The sequence below is a fragment of the Mustela nigripes genome, chromosome 4 (assembly GCF_022355385.1).
Source record: "Mustela nigripes isolate SB6536 chromosome 4, MUSNIG.SB6536, whole genome shotgun sequence".
NCBI lineage: Eukaryota > Metazoa > Chordata > Mammalia > Carnivora > Mustelidae > Mustela > Mustela nigripes.
Genome location: NC_081560.1, coordinates 177,289,364 through 177,304,664, shown reverse-complemented (window position 1 = coordinate 177,304,664; position 15,301 = coordinate 177,289,364). Strand labels below are relative to the sequence as shown.

Below are 15,301 nucleotides of genomic sequence, written 5' to 3'. Positions count from 1 at the left end.
CAACACAGGAAATAACAGATGTTGGTGAGGATGCAGAGAAAGGGGAACCTTCTTACACTGTTGGTGGGAATGCAGACTGGTACAGTCACTCCAGAAGACAATATGAAGTTTCCTCAAAGAGTTAAAAATAGAACTACCTTATGACTCAGCAATTGCACTCTTAGTATGTACTCAAAGGATATAAAAATACTGATTTGAAGGGACACATGCCCCTGATGTTTATAGCAGCATTATCTACAAGAGCCAATTATGGAAAGAGCACAAATGTCCATCAACTGATGAATGGATAAAGAAGATGTGGGGTATATATACCTATTATGTGTCTGTTGGCCAGTATGTCTTTGGAAAAATGTCATATATATATGTATGTGTGTATCTATCTATGTATGTATGTATGTAGATGTATACACACACAATATAATATTACTCAGCCATCAAAATGGAGCTACAATGTATTATGCTGTGAAACAAATCAAAAAAAGATAAACATCTTATGATTTCACTCATATGTGGAATTAAAGAAATAGCAGATGAACATAGGGGAAGGGGAGAAAATAGAGAGGGAATCAAACCATAAAAGACTCTTAATTATAGAGAACAAGCAGGGTTGACAGAAGGGAAATGGGTGATGGACATTAAGGAGGGCATTTGTCCTAATGAGCAATGGGTGTTATACATAAATGATGAATCACTAATTTCTATTTCTGATACCAATATTACACTACATATTAACTAACTAGAATTTAATTAAAAACTAAAAACTAAAAAAATAAATAAATAGATAGATAGAGAAATAAATAAATAAAATCTTCCAGTCTGTTCTACTAATGTATCATTTCTTGTTGTCCTTGCTCATGCTACTTTATTACCTATGTGTTTGGTAATTTTTGGTTGTATACTGTTTATTTGTCTTCAAAAAAATATGCTGGGAAATTCTTTGGAGTTGAATGACCTGTACTCCTTCAGAGATTTCCTTCTTCTGCCAGTTGCTACTTTTAACTAAACTCAAGATTCAAGATATTTTTGGATCTTGCAGTTATTTAAGGCACACCTTGTGGCTACAAAATGGGAGTGTTGCAGATTGACTTTCAATTCACACCCTGAATGTGCTCTCTTTGAACTTCCACTTTAGTATGGTAAGCATTTTCTACCAGATTCCCAGTGCTGCTAGGGCTTTTCCTTGTTCTCCCTATACTCTGAGGTCAACAAACTAAATGTCAAGTTTCCATTTATAGAGAAAGGCCAGCAAAGCAAAACTTCTGCAGTTCTCCTCTTACTTCTCAATTCTCCTTTACCCTAATTTTTTGGCCTTGTCATTATTATCTATTCTTCAACTGGGTTCATTGATGCTATTAGGAAATTGTATAAATTATATCAAGTATTTAAAAATCCAGTGGAAAGGTTAATCTGATTAACCTCTCCTGTCAATAGAAGTCCCTATACTATGGGCTCTAATTTTTAGATAAATTATAAAATATCTTAATTATAAATTATAAAATATGATTCAAATAATATTAATCAAGCTAATATTAACCAAAAACTCTATGTCTATATGCATGAGATGATAACTGATGGTATTTAACTAAACACTTCACACTATTTAACTATTTAAATTATATTTTTTAAATCCATAAAAAGACATTATAAATATGATACTTCTTGCCCCATTACAAAAATAATTACATTAGGATAATGAGAAAAACTTAAAAGACAGTAGACTAAAATCCTTCATGAGTGTACTTAACTTACTAAGATGTAAGCTAAATCTATTGAACTATATAATCCTAACAGTTGTCACCTATCAATGTACTTTCTAATATGTCTACTGTTTAACTGTAAATACTTTACTTTGATAATACCTAACAAATAATATATGAAATAAAAACTAATCCTGATAAGTAAAAATTTCTCCCAATGAAATGTACATATTTTACATGCCCAAAAGTGCTACCTATAATTAGAAATAAAATTATTTTTCCAATGTTCTTATTATTTTCTTTCTTTATGTGTTACTCATATTAATCTGCTTATTTAACAACTCAATCTCATGGACAATTAAACAATACCCACAGAGGTATACAAATGTCCAATCCAATCAGTTCCACCTTATTAAACTCTTCTTTCATTATTTCATTGTTTCATGAAGTATATAATAAAAAAAAAAAGTCCTTTGAAAACTACTATGTTGTTTGGAGAGGATTTATATCTTGAAATTCTACATTTGAGTAATATATCATCTATATATTTGAAAATGTAAAACAAAGGCAAATGTTTATATTTATTTACTTTTCATGATAATCTCATTAACTCAAAATCTGACGATAAATACTATTCATTCTGCCATTTTGAATACTATTTACAAATATAACCAAAAGGGATGATATTTAGTTGAACTTTATTAAATAGCATTAACCTTGAAATTCATAACTTTGATGATAGTTAATGCATAATGCAATTCTCTTTTATAATAATTGCTAATGAAATAAATTAAGTGTTTAGACAAGGCAACAACTGTTCTAAAAACTTCACATGTAACAATTTATTTACTGTTCACAACTCCATGATGAAGGTACTGTTATTTTCCTTAACTCACAGAGAAATTTAATAAAAATGACTAAGATTTGAACATAGGTGTTTGAGCAGCCAAGTTATTCTAAGTCTATTAAAGTTAATCATAACCAAAATTAATTTACCTACAAAAAATTATAAATAGTTATAACTATTACTTTGAAGAGTCCTCAGAAAATGAAAAATTCTGATGAAGCTTTGGCTCATCATTTCCATAGAAATAAAGCCAACAAGAGTAAATGAAATCTTTTGCAGTTGTACAGATTCTATAATATAAAACAATTTTCATAGACTTCAATTGCTTTCAGTTGTTTATTAAATTTATTCTACTGGCTATTCAAATTTGGTTTTATTGCACGTTTGGAAAGGCCACAGAATGCACCAGAAAGAAGTGATTAAGAGCACATTTTCTAGAATAATGACACCCTAGATTTGCATTCTGGTTTCTCCATTACTAGCTGTGTTATCTTGGGCAGTTACATAATCTCTACAAGCTTAATTTACAAAGTGAGGATAATGATTTTGTCTACCTCACAAATTGTGAAGAAAAAAATGAAATAGATTTTTTAGAGGGAATTTAGCACAGAACTCAGCATAATAAAAGGTAAATAATTTTATTACTTTTATCAATTGTCTTACGTCCACTTGATTAGACTTCTAACATCTCACAAGATCAGCATATGCATGTCCTCATGTCCCAGAAGGAGAGAGAGGAAACCATGGTTCTTAAGGGGAATCTATTCTCCTTCAACCACTTCTGTAGGCACTACAGACCCCAGATCTTTCATTATCTACCTCTGCTCAGTGTAACCAAATGATTGACTATCAAATCCACTCCTTTCTGTCTTGTATTAAAGGTGCCAAAATTTGAGATTCATTCCCTTGTTTATTCCCAACACACCCCACATTGCTCATTTTCCTGTTTTTAGGCAATGTGCCAGAAAAAAAAAAAAAAAAAAAGGACAGGAGAAAGTAAACAAAACAATAATTCTCATGCTTAGCAGTTATACTGAAATACAACTGTGTATACTTCTAAACATAGGAAATATTCTTCTCTCTTTTAAAATACGAGTTCCTAAAGGACTGAAACAATTTTGATGATGATTATAAAACAGTGATTCAAAATACAAAGATTTAATCAGTCATTTTTTAAACTCTAAATTAAATACTCTTAATTTACAATTATAGCTATATTATGTCAAATCAGAAGCTGGGATAAGATAACCTGTAGATGTAACTCCTGGCAGGTCAAAGAAGAGTTTCCTTCTCTGGATTTCACTGTGATCTGAAACAGCACTCTTTACAAGACACATTCTGGTTATTCCACTTGTCAGATACTCTGAGCTCCACATCATACCAACAGGGTACAAGGAAACTAAGGAAGCAGCGATGCTCGTGGCAAAAACTATAAAATTTTGATAGACTGAAGTCTCTGCAATCTTATTAAAATCATATGCCTTTTTAAAAAAAATTCAGAATTTTCAGAAAACATAATACATATAAATTATGTATATTCCATTTTAATAATATTAAAATAATACTTTAACTTAATTTCTACATTTAAATATATCTAATCACAAAAAGCCCATATAGAAAAAACAATCTTGAAAAAGAAGAACAAAGCTGAAGATATCACAATCCCAGATTTCAATAATACTGCAAACCTGCAGTAATCAAAACAGGATAGTACTAGCATAAAAACAGACACACAGATCAAAGAACAGATAAAAACCCAGACATAAACCCACAATTATATGGTCAATTAATTTTTGACAAAGAAGGAAAGAATATCAATGAGAAAAAGTTTTTTCAACAAATGGTTTTGGGAAAACTGGACAGCAACTTGCAAAAGAATGAAATTGGACTACTTTCTTATACCATATACAAAAATAAATTCAAAATGGATTAAAGATATAAATGTGAGACCTGAAACCATAAAAATCCTAGAAGAGAACATGGGCAGTAATTTCTCTGACATCAACTATAGCAACTTTTTCTAGATATGGCTCCTGAGGCAAAGGGAAATAAAAGCAAAAACAACAATAACAACAAACTATTGGGACTACACCAAAATAAAAAGCTCTGCACAGTGAAATAAACAGTCAACAAAACTAAAAGGCAGCCTACTTCATGGGAGAAGATATTTGCAAATGACATAGCCAATAAAGGATGAATATCTCAAATATATAAAGAAATTACACAACTCAAGAGTCAAAAAATAGTCTAATTAAAAATGTCCAGAAGACATGAACAGATGTTTTCCAAACAAGACATACAAATGGCTAACAGACACATGAAAAGATGTTCAACATCACTCATCATCAGCGAAATGCATATCAAAACTACGAGATACCACACACACACAAACACACAAAGAAACAACCAGTGTTGATAAGGTTGTGGAAAAAAGGACCCCTCTCCCACTGTTGGTGGGAATGCAAACTGGTGGAGCCACTGTAGAAAACAGTGTGGAGGTTCCTCAAAAAATTAAGAGAATTATCATATGATCTAGTAATTCCACTATTGAGTGTCCAAAGAATATGAATTTGAAAATATATATGCACCCTTATGTTTATTGCAACATTATTTGCAATAGCCAAACTATGGAAGCAGCTTAAGTGTCCACTGAATGGATAAAAAATACACACACACACACACACACACACACACATATACATACATAGGAATATTACTCAGCCATAAAAAAGAATGAAACCTTGCCATTAAAAACAACATGGAGAGGATTCAATGCTAAGTGAAATAAGTCAGTCAGAGAAAGACAAATACTACAAGATTTTACCAAACAACTGAAAAAAGAAAAGAGACAAAAAAAAATAGACTCAAATCTAGAGAACAAATTGTTGGTTATCAGAGGAAAGGTGGGGGGGTGGTAAAAGAGGTGAAAGGACTTAGACTTCCAGTGATGATCACTGAGTAATTTGTAAAACTGTTGAATAACTATACTGTATATCCGAAACTAATATAAGGCTATATGCTAATTATACTGGAATTCTAAAAAATGAAAAAAATAAATATATATATTAGCTGTAAAGTATTTTATATTAATAGCAGAAGTACTTATTTGCACTTACACATCAGTAAACTCATCATCATCAGTAAACTCATGTCATCCATACAATTAAAAAATTCAAATCCCTAGCAAATATTAACAAATTTAGTTCCTAGCAACTATTAACTAAAAGCTTAAAGCATCTTGTTTACTGAGATTTTAAACTATTAAGGAACTCATTACTGACAATCAAAAGTTCAAATCATATTCTTTTGAAAGTAAAGATTGAGGAAAACTAATGTAAGTAGCTTTAACAGGCAAGTTCTTGCTGAACCATATCCTTTTAAGAACTTAGGTTCCCATAAAAGGAAAATACTTCAAACTTTCAACAATGGAAATTTTATTTAGTAACTGTAATATATATTTTTGATATATTATGCATTTTTTAAAAGAATTTATTTATTTATTTGACACAGAGAGATCACAAGTAGGCAGACAGGCAGGCAGAGAGAGAGGAGGAAGCAGGCTCCCTGCCGAGCAGAGCCTGACGTGGGACATTTTTACTTCATAGACCTTTAATTAAAAGTCTAGTTATTCTCCATACAATGAATTAAAATAGCTGAAAATTTGAATGCATGCTTTTAGCAATAACTGTGAAACCATTGTCACATATTTGCACTACTACAGTATATATACATTTATAATAAACTTTGTCCAAAAGTATCTACATGAGTACATAGTGTTCATGATCCTTAGTATATGATTGAAAGGGAGTTTTTAAAATGAAAATTCTGACATAGAACTTCACAGTTCAGATCTGTTTTTCAAATTACCTCTGGGTACTACTTCTAGTGGTATCTGAATTAAATATTTTACTCTTTCAAGCTCTTCATTGCAGAAGGATAGTTACAAGTAATAGAAGTTAATTGACACATATAATTGCTAATAATACAGAACTTAAAGGATTTACAGAGCCTGCTTTGAAAGATACCATTGGATAGTTTAAATTTCAGTGCAAATTGAGTCCCCAAAATGTCTAAATATGCTATGGGGAAAAATTAAAGATCATTTATGACATTTAGGTAGATTGGAATTGGAAAGACTGCTCTTATTAAACCAATAGCATACACTGGGTTCCTATTAAACCGGTAAAATGAAATTATCCCATGCAAACATTTGTAATCAATATGTAATCTACTCAGTGAAATGAGACCAACTACAGTAAATGAAAATCTACAAACAATGACACCTCTTATCTGAGTTAATATTTCGTTTGAAAATGGTTATACAGATATAGGAAGATGGAACAGGGTTGGCAATGAGCCACTGGAATTTTTTAAGTAAAAAGTGACATCGCTGAAAGTAATGATTAAGAAAGATTAATCCAGAAGCAATGAATATTTAATTGAAGTAGTAATTTTGTTACGCTATAAAAGCACATTATAATATTTATAGCAAAGCAATCTTCAGATTTTCAATAAATATAAACAAATAAGAATGGAATAGAAAGAATGATAACACAATTGGAGTCAAAAAGGCCTAACTTCAAGTTTAATCTGTGTGAATTTTGGGTTCTAACACCCCTGAACTCAATTTCCTCATCTGTAAAATGGGGGTAATATTTTCTGACATACCTACCACAAAGAATTGCTATTAGGATGAAAATAAATATTGCCCGTGAAGACAAGTTGCAAACTTTAAAGCATTATATGAGTAATAGAGGATTATTAAATGAACAGGATGACTACTTGGCTATCACCCAGCAATTTTTTTTAAAGATTTTATTTATTTATTTGACAGACAGAGATCACAAGTAGGCAGAGAGGCAGGCAGAGGAAGGGGCGGGAAGCAGGCTCCCTGCTGAGCAGAGATCCAGATGCAGGGCTTGATTCCAGGACCCTGAGATCATGACCTGAGCGGAAGGCAGAGGCTTTAACCCACTGAGCCACCCAGGCGCCCCAGCAATTATTGTTTTATAAAATAATTTTATATTTATTAAAACCATAAAAAGGAAGAGAATTTCAGTAGAGAAATATAGAATTCTGCCTCGAGTTATCTTTTCATAGATAGAAACAAAAAGAACAAATGAGAGTGCTGCTTATTTATTTTAAAAGATAAACTGAGAAGTCATAGTTGATTATTTAAAACAAAATTAAAGGTTAAAAATGACAAGCCCTTCTCTAAGTTGTAACATATATTTGCCTCAATATTTAGAAAGTACCTCATAAACTTGAGGAAATTGGCTAAGACGGAAAATATATTGATTAATAAACAACTTGTTGCAAAATACAGATGATTCTCATTATTTTGACCTTGAGTAAGAAGTCACTGGGAAATATCATTACTGCATTAATATATTTAACAGTGAGGGAAGACAACGTCCCTCACACTTTGTCACGCATCACTGAACTGTAACAAATGCTGACAGTTAAGAGAGCCTGTCTCTAAACATTATGACACCGTCTTAGTGACAGATAAAGAAGAAAGCTGAATACAATCATTGTTTCATATTTTCTACCACAGGCATAGCTAAAAAAATATAAAAATAAATTAATTTAAAATATTTGGATAAACATCTTTAATTCTGGCACTTTAGGAAAAAAGAGGTGGGTGCATTTGCTTAGTCTCTTACCACCAGCAATTTATCTTAGGTCTTAGGTATTAAAGCTGTCATAGACACATCTATTTGAAAAATAATGTTTAGTAGCTTTGCTCTATTACAAAGCAATTCATGACAAAGGTCTTTTGCAACAGCAGTAATATTTGCATAATAATTGCAAGCCCAGGAAAAAAAAACCTTGAAATGCTACAACCATATTCCAGGAGTTTTCTTTTTCATAAATTAAATTTTCCCCAAAGCACTTCAAAAAGTCAATATTTTATTTCTGAAATTCGTTACTTAAACATTCATTTTTAATGGGATGTAACGGTCTCTTGTTGTACCCTGAAAATGAAAAGTAGATAAGAACACTTCTTAATGAATTTTTTTGATTGAATATATTGAACAGGAGGGATATGTTTTCGGTGTAGCACTAAATTAAGCATGCAGTTCCCATTAACAGTTTTGGCAGCTGTGCATTTAATTCTGAGTACCATGCTGAGAATGTACATTCCTAGAATCAAATATGAAAGCCTAAATATACAACTGCTATCTGAACTTTTGCCTCTCAATTCAAGGGTCTATGCAAAAAATATTTCTGAACACTACATCGTACATTTGCAATATGACAATCAAAATCATCTCTAATACATTTCAATTTATTCCATAACAGTCAATGTCAAAGAGTGGATCTTGGACTTAAACACAGGGTATATGACAAACTCAGATAAAAATATCCTCACTTAACTTCTCTTTCTTCCCTTTTTTTTCTGTTCAAATCATTATGTATGTGAAATTCTTGCTAGTGTAGTAGAAATCCTAACATTCAAATTTTTATTTAAGAGACCTGAGTTATAAGTCTCAGAAATTAGATAGAAATAATTTAGAAATAGTTACCATAATATAAAAGGTTTAAATAGTTTGATGAATGAAAGCCACTGATATTTTGCCCATGTATATCTGTGCCTGTATATATTTATGTGTGTGTTGTGTGTGTGTGTATAATACATATTAAAGGACATTTTATTTAATTATTCACTGCTCTACTATAAAAGTTGTTTGAAATGTAAAGATAAGCATAAATGTTTTTATTCTGCATAAAGGTGTATCATTAAATAATTCTCTCTTTCTCTAACTGTAGTTACAGAGTGTTCCTATTAGTAGTACTTTTATTTGTCTATCTCTGTAGAGGTAAGCCTAATCCATCATCAAGAGCTTGCACACTATTTGTACGTAAATTGGCCAAATTACTGCCATCGATGGAGAAAGAAACCAACAATTCTGTTTATTTCCAGGGATAAGAGCAATGTTTTCTGGTGAATAAAAAACATGATGGCGGGACGCCTGGGTGGCTCAGTTGGTTAAGCAGCTGCCTTCAGCTCAGGTCATGATCCCAGCGTCCTGGGATCGAGTCCCATATCGGGCTCCTTGCTCCGCAGGGAGCCTGCTTCTCCGTCTGACTCTGCCTTCCACTCTGTCTGCCTGTGCTTGCTCTCGCTCACTCTCTCTGACAAATAAATAAAATCTTTAAAAAAAAAAAAAAAAAAAAAAAAACATGATGGCAATACTGGACCTAGACAATCTCTGTAAGGCAAGACATTATAAAGAGATAGTAAGTATAGCAAATAAACCTTTAAATTTATGTATGCTTATGAAATTGCATAAAAATGGCACAAAATATATGTATTTGGTGAATAGTTGTCAAGCATACTTAGCCATCTCCTAACATGGCATCCATATTAGCTCATGTGAAAATGTTCACATTTTATAATAGTTGAAAATTTTACAATTCTTTATCACCTAGACTCTTTCTACACAAAGCTTACACTTTAAAATAAAAGAAATATCTTTGAATCATTTAGAAATCAAACTGGAAATACAAACATTTTAAAAATAATTAATTAATATTCCACATCTGGCTTTGATTAATAGAGAACAGATTTATGCTTCTGCCAGAAACAATTTGAAAAAAATGGATAGAATATATGAAAGAATTGCTTCTGGGTGTTGCGAAGGAGCCCGAATAACAGTTATTCCTAAAAAAAAAAAGAGGGAAACAAATGAAATATGCCAATGTTTGCCCCTGTTTTCTGTCAGCACATGGTAATCTGTGAAGCAGAATGGATATCCTGAGAGCTGACTTGGGCGTACCTGCTCTGAGTTCTGAGGCTGGTCCAGCTGCCAATAAAATAGTTCAGATCATGTTCTCAAAATATTTATTTAATATTTTATAATAAAATTTAAACATAATTAAACCACCTTTATATTTAATTACTATTTTAATTCACATGATAGTTAAGTATTTAGTAAAAGTAAAATATCTTTTCCCAAAATTATGTCATAAAATAGGTGGGCATAAAGATAAAAATTACATTGCATCACATAACTTTATTTTTAAACCATTCAAAGAAGAGTTTTTATAACTATGGCTGTATTACTATTGAACTAGTTTTGAAATTTACATTTGAATAATATTTGTGTTGTAGGACTTCCGTGATTCACTACCTTAATTTTCCAGCAAACATAGAAGGAAAATATATTACTTTTTTAAAAATTTAATTTAATTTTAATTTTTAAATTTTATTTTATTCTTTTTCTTCCTTCCTTCCTTCCCTCATTCCTTCCTTCCTTCCTTCCTTTCTTTCTTTCAGAGAGACAGAGAGAGGGAATGTACATACAGTGGGGAAGGAAGGGGCAGAGCGAAAGAATCTTAAGCAGATTTAACACTGAGCATGGAGTCAAATGCAAGACTTGATCCCATAATTCTGAGATCATGACCCAAGATGAAATCAAGAGTTAGACACTTAACTAGCTGAGCCACCTAGAGCCCCTGATCTTACTTTTAAAATAATTTAATGATCTAGACTTTAGTAAACATTTTTATTGTTTACCCTAAAGGACAGATCATTAAATTGTTTTAAAAGACCATATTTTTCCTCTGTGTAGGCCGGAAAATTTTTCTGCAATAGAAAGATGGAATTCTCATTTTTCTTGTTTTACCAAAATTACTTAAGGCTCTCACTTAAACCAGTGTATTTTATAAGTCCTAAAAAATGTCATATAAATATATTAACATATTAACCAAATATTTCAATCCAAAATCAATTTAATAATACAATTTAATTGAGCTTAATTTAAATACATTATATAAGCTAAATTTAACTGATTTAAGGTTGAAAACGATATCAGTTCTTTCTAAAAAATTCTTGCTGCTGTTGTTCATATTTGCTATCAGCTGAATAATAAATAAAAAATAAATGTAACATTATATATCAGTTATGGTGTACAATATATTTAATTTGAATTTAAGATACCAATAGTGTGATCCTATAAACAAAGAATGATTCATCCCTGAGCTGTATTTCAATACTAAATATTAGAAATAATATTTTCAACTGATATTAAAAATAAATTGGCTAATAATAACTAATAATTTCATACTACCTTAAAGCTTAACAAAGTAACTTTTCACATACAATCTTGTTTCTCAATTCATCTCACAGTCACAGGTCTCCAATACTGTCCTAGTTCTTCTACCCCATTCCAAACAAATCAACCTGCAAAAACATCTTCAGCTTAAGTCCAGTAAATCTGCCCAATCACTGAACATGACTATTGCTTCTACTCCTTTATTACCCTATTTTCTCTCCTATAAAATGTTCCATAAAATTACTAAGACAGAAGAAAGTATAAAGACCTACCTTTCCATTTGTTACTAATTTTATCTATAAATGTCTTTGTGTTTAGCATGAGTTGAAAAGAGTATGTGGACATATATTTAAATGATAATCTATGCCTACTGAATCAAATAAGAATAATGAGGCAATTCAGGTGTGACTCATTTCCAGATATAAACACAACAGATATATAAAATATTACCAAAATATAACAGATATATAAAATATTATTAGTTGCACTTATTCAACTCATAACTTTTCTACTTATAAGATCACAGAGAGAAAAAATTGAAGGATAACTTGAAGACAGTGTTATCTTTAGAATTGTGTTGGGGTATTTATGATTGGTGATTGTCATATATTAGTGAAATTCTCAGCCCATTCAAGTAGGTTCATAATAAATATACTGACATTTTGATTTCAAATTCTAATTATCAATCTTTAGTGCTTCATCATAATTAACTATAACCTTTCAAAATGAGAGCAAATTGTAGCATTTCAGTTGAAGGATAAATCAATTCATAAAATGCTGAGTCATAAATAAAAACCTGAATGGCTACACTGTTATTTTCACATCTAAAAAGACTGAAATGAATCAAATGTTATCATGATAGATAAGACTTTTTTTTTAAAGATTTTATTTATTTATCTATTTGACAGACGGAGATCACAAGTAGGCAGAGAGGCAGGCAGAGAGAGAGAGAAGAAGAAGCAGGCTCCCTGTGCAGCAGACAGCCTGATGTGGAGCTCCATCCCAGGACACTGGGATCATGACCTGAGCCGAAGGCAGAGGCTTTAACCCACTGAGCCACCCAGGCGCCCCATGTTATCATGTTTTAAAGAAGTTTTAAAGAAAAAATAGCTCTATCTACTTAATAAAATGGGAGTGTAATACATAAATGCTCAAGGAAAAAACTTTATTTCTTTTGCATAAAAACCGAGTTCTTAAATACTGCCTTAACAATTTTCTTAACATATTAGCCAAATAATAATTTAAATTAAAAAATGAATGAAATACTAAATGAAAGATAGTATAGCAGCTTTTAATAGCTATTTTGACTAGATAAAATGTAATATTACCTATCTCATGGAGGTTTTTCTATTCAGAAAAAGAACATATTTCATTTCTACTTGATGTTTTCCACTTAAAAATGAATATTATATAGATTATATCAGCACCTCATATTTGGCTCCTTTTAAAATTAAAAAAGAAAAAAGATGAAAGGAATGAAGAAAGAAAGGGAAAAAATATTTCAAACACCCACAATAACCATAGATTATTTATGTTAAAAATCAGAATAGTCATTGTTTTACAGAGGACTGTGACTGGAAGGGAGCCAAGTGGATCTTCTGTGGCATTCATTTCCTTCTGTAGATAGATGTAGATGGAAGGTAGTTACAGAGGAGTGAACAAGAAATAAGCTTCCAATTTGTTTCCTGTTCTGCTTACAGATTATACTTCAACAGGAAGGCAACCCAATAAAGAACTAACAAAGATTAAAAAGAAAAATCAAAGAGAGAACTACTAAGCACCCAAGACTGAAGACTTGAAAAGGGGTGATGACCCAAGAAGGATAACATGTAACTTCTAAGAACTCTATTTTGATTTGGAGCCATATATTGCCTGGGGACCTCTTTGGAGAGCTGGAGGATTTCAGGGAAATAGGGTTACTGAAGAATTACTTTCTTATTCCAGAGTCCCTGGTAAGAAAATGCAAATTAAGGTCCATCTGGATTCACACTACACAAAACTCTTTATCTAACTCAAATCTTCAGAGTCCTTAAGCAAGTTTATTGAAGCAAAGATGAAATTTCCCCAGAGGGGGAAAAAAAAGACCCTAAAATCAGGTAAACTGTAGCTTAAAATGTATATAACAAAAATATACCAATTATAAAATATATAACATTTAAGGGAGGATAAGAAATATTAGGTAATATTTTATTTATAATATATGATTCATATATGATATATATATATAACAGTATTTAGGATCGTGAAGCATTTATTACTTTTAGATATCAAGGATGGGCTATGTGATTCTTCCTCTTCAAGAAAGAATTATAAATCATTCATAGTTATGTAAAACTACAGTTTTATTCCTTCTGAACCAGTAAAAGTAAATATGAATGATGTTACAGCTGATTTAAATAGATTAAAAACAAAGATATCTGGAATCTTATTGACTAAATTATACGTTTTATAGAGTTTGTTTCATAGCAAGGTATGAAAACTCATCTCTCCTGGGTTATTTAAATAGATTAAATTATATATAATTTAATTATAAGAGTTTCATATGTAGTTTATTTATATAACTTTATAAATAAATGTATTTATTTATTAATAAATTTATTTATTCTATAACTATATATTTATATATAGTCAAATTATATATAAATTATACATATAATTTAATCTATTATTAATCTATTTATACTCTATATATAGATATTTTAGCAGTCAAATGTACTTTATTTTATGCAAAAGCAGGGCAATTAATTCCCTTGATTTGAACTATTTATAAATACTTTATAAGAACTTCATATTTTATGTGTGATATTTGGCTGCTGACATTTTTTTTAGATTATTACTGAAATATAATTGATATACAATGGTTCCATACCTTAATTAGTGTTAACCACAGTTAAGGGTAGTCACCATCTTTCACCATACAATGTTATAATATTATTGACTATATTCCTTATGCTATAGCTTTCATCTCCATGACTTATTTATAACTGGAAGTTTGTACCTCTTAATCTTCTTCATGTACTTTACCTATTCCCTCCCCCACTCACCTTCGCCTCCAGCAACCACCAGTCTGTTCAATATATTTGAGAGTCTGGGATTTCGATTTACTTATTTTGTTTTGTTTCAGATTCCCTGTATATGTGAAATCACACAGCACTTGTCTTTTTCTTTCTGACTTATTTCACTTAGCATAATACTCTCCAGGTCCATCCATGTAAGACCTAAGAGAGTAAATGGGAGTAAATGGGAGAAGACATACGCAAATGATATATCTGATAAGGGGGTCAATATTTAAAATATTTAAAGAACCAAGTTAACACCAACAATCCAATTAAAAAATGGGCAAAGAACCTGAAAAGAAGTTTTTCCAAAGGGGGAACAAAAACCACTATCTCAAAAAGGTCTATGCACCTTTACATTTACTGCCGCATTATTTACAGGAGCCAAGAAAAGGAAGTAACCTAAGGATCTAACAATTCATAAATGTATAAAGAATATATGTTATATTTTTACTATGGGATATTACTCAGCCCTAAAGAAGAATGAATCTTGCCATTTGCAGCAACATGGAAAGTATATATATTTTTTAAACAAAATAATCACATACTATATGAAGAATAGGTAAGACAATCAATTAAATCTCAACTACAAAGCAAGATAAAATAATAAGTATGAGCAAAATATTTCTTTTTTTTTTT

At 30.9% G+C, this 15,301-nt stretch overlaps 1 protein-coding gene across 3 annotated transcripts in view; it reads right to left on the bottom strand.

Annotated features, from left to right (window-relative positions):
* The window catches only part of ATRNL1 (attractin like 1), an 806,361-nt gene that overhangs the window by 349,621 nt on the left and 441,439 nt on the right, over window positions 1-15,301 (bottom strand). The window lies entirely within an intron of this gene.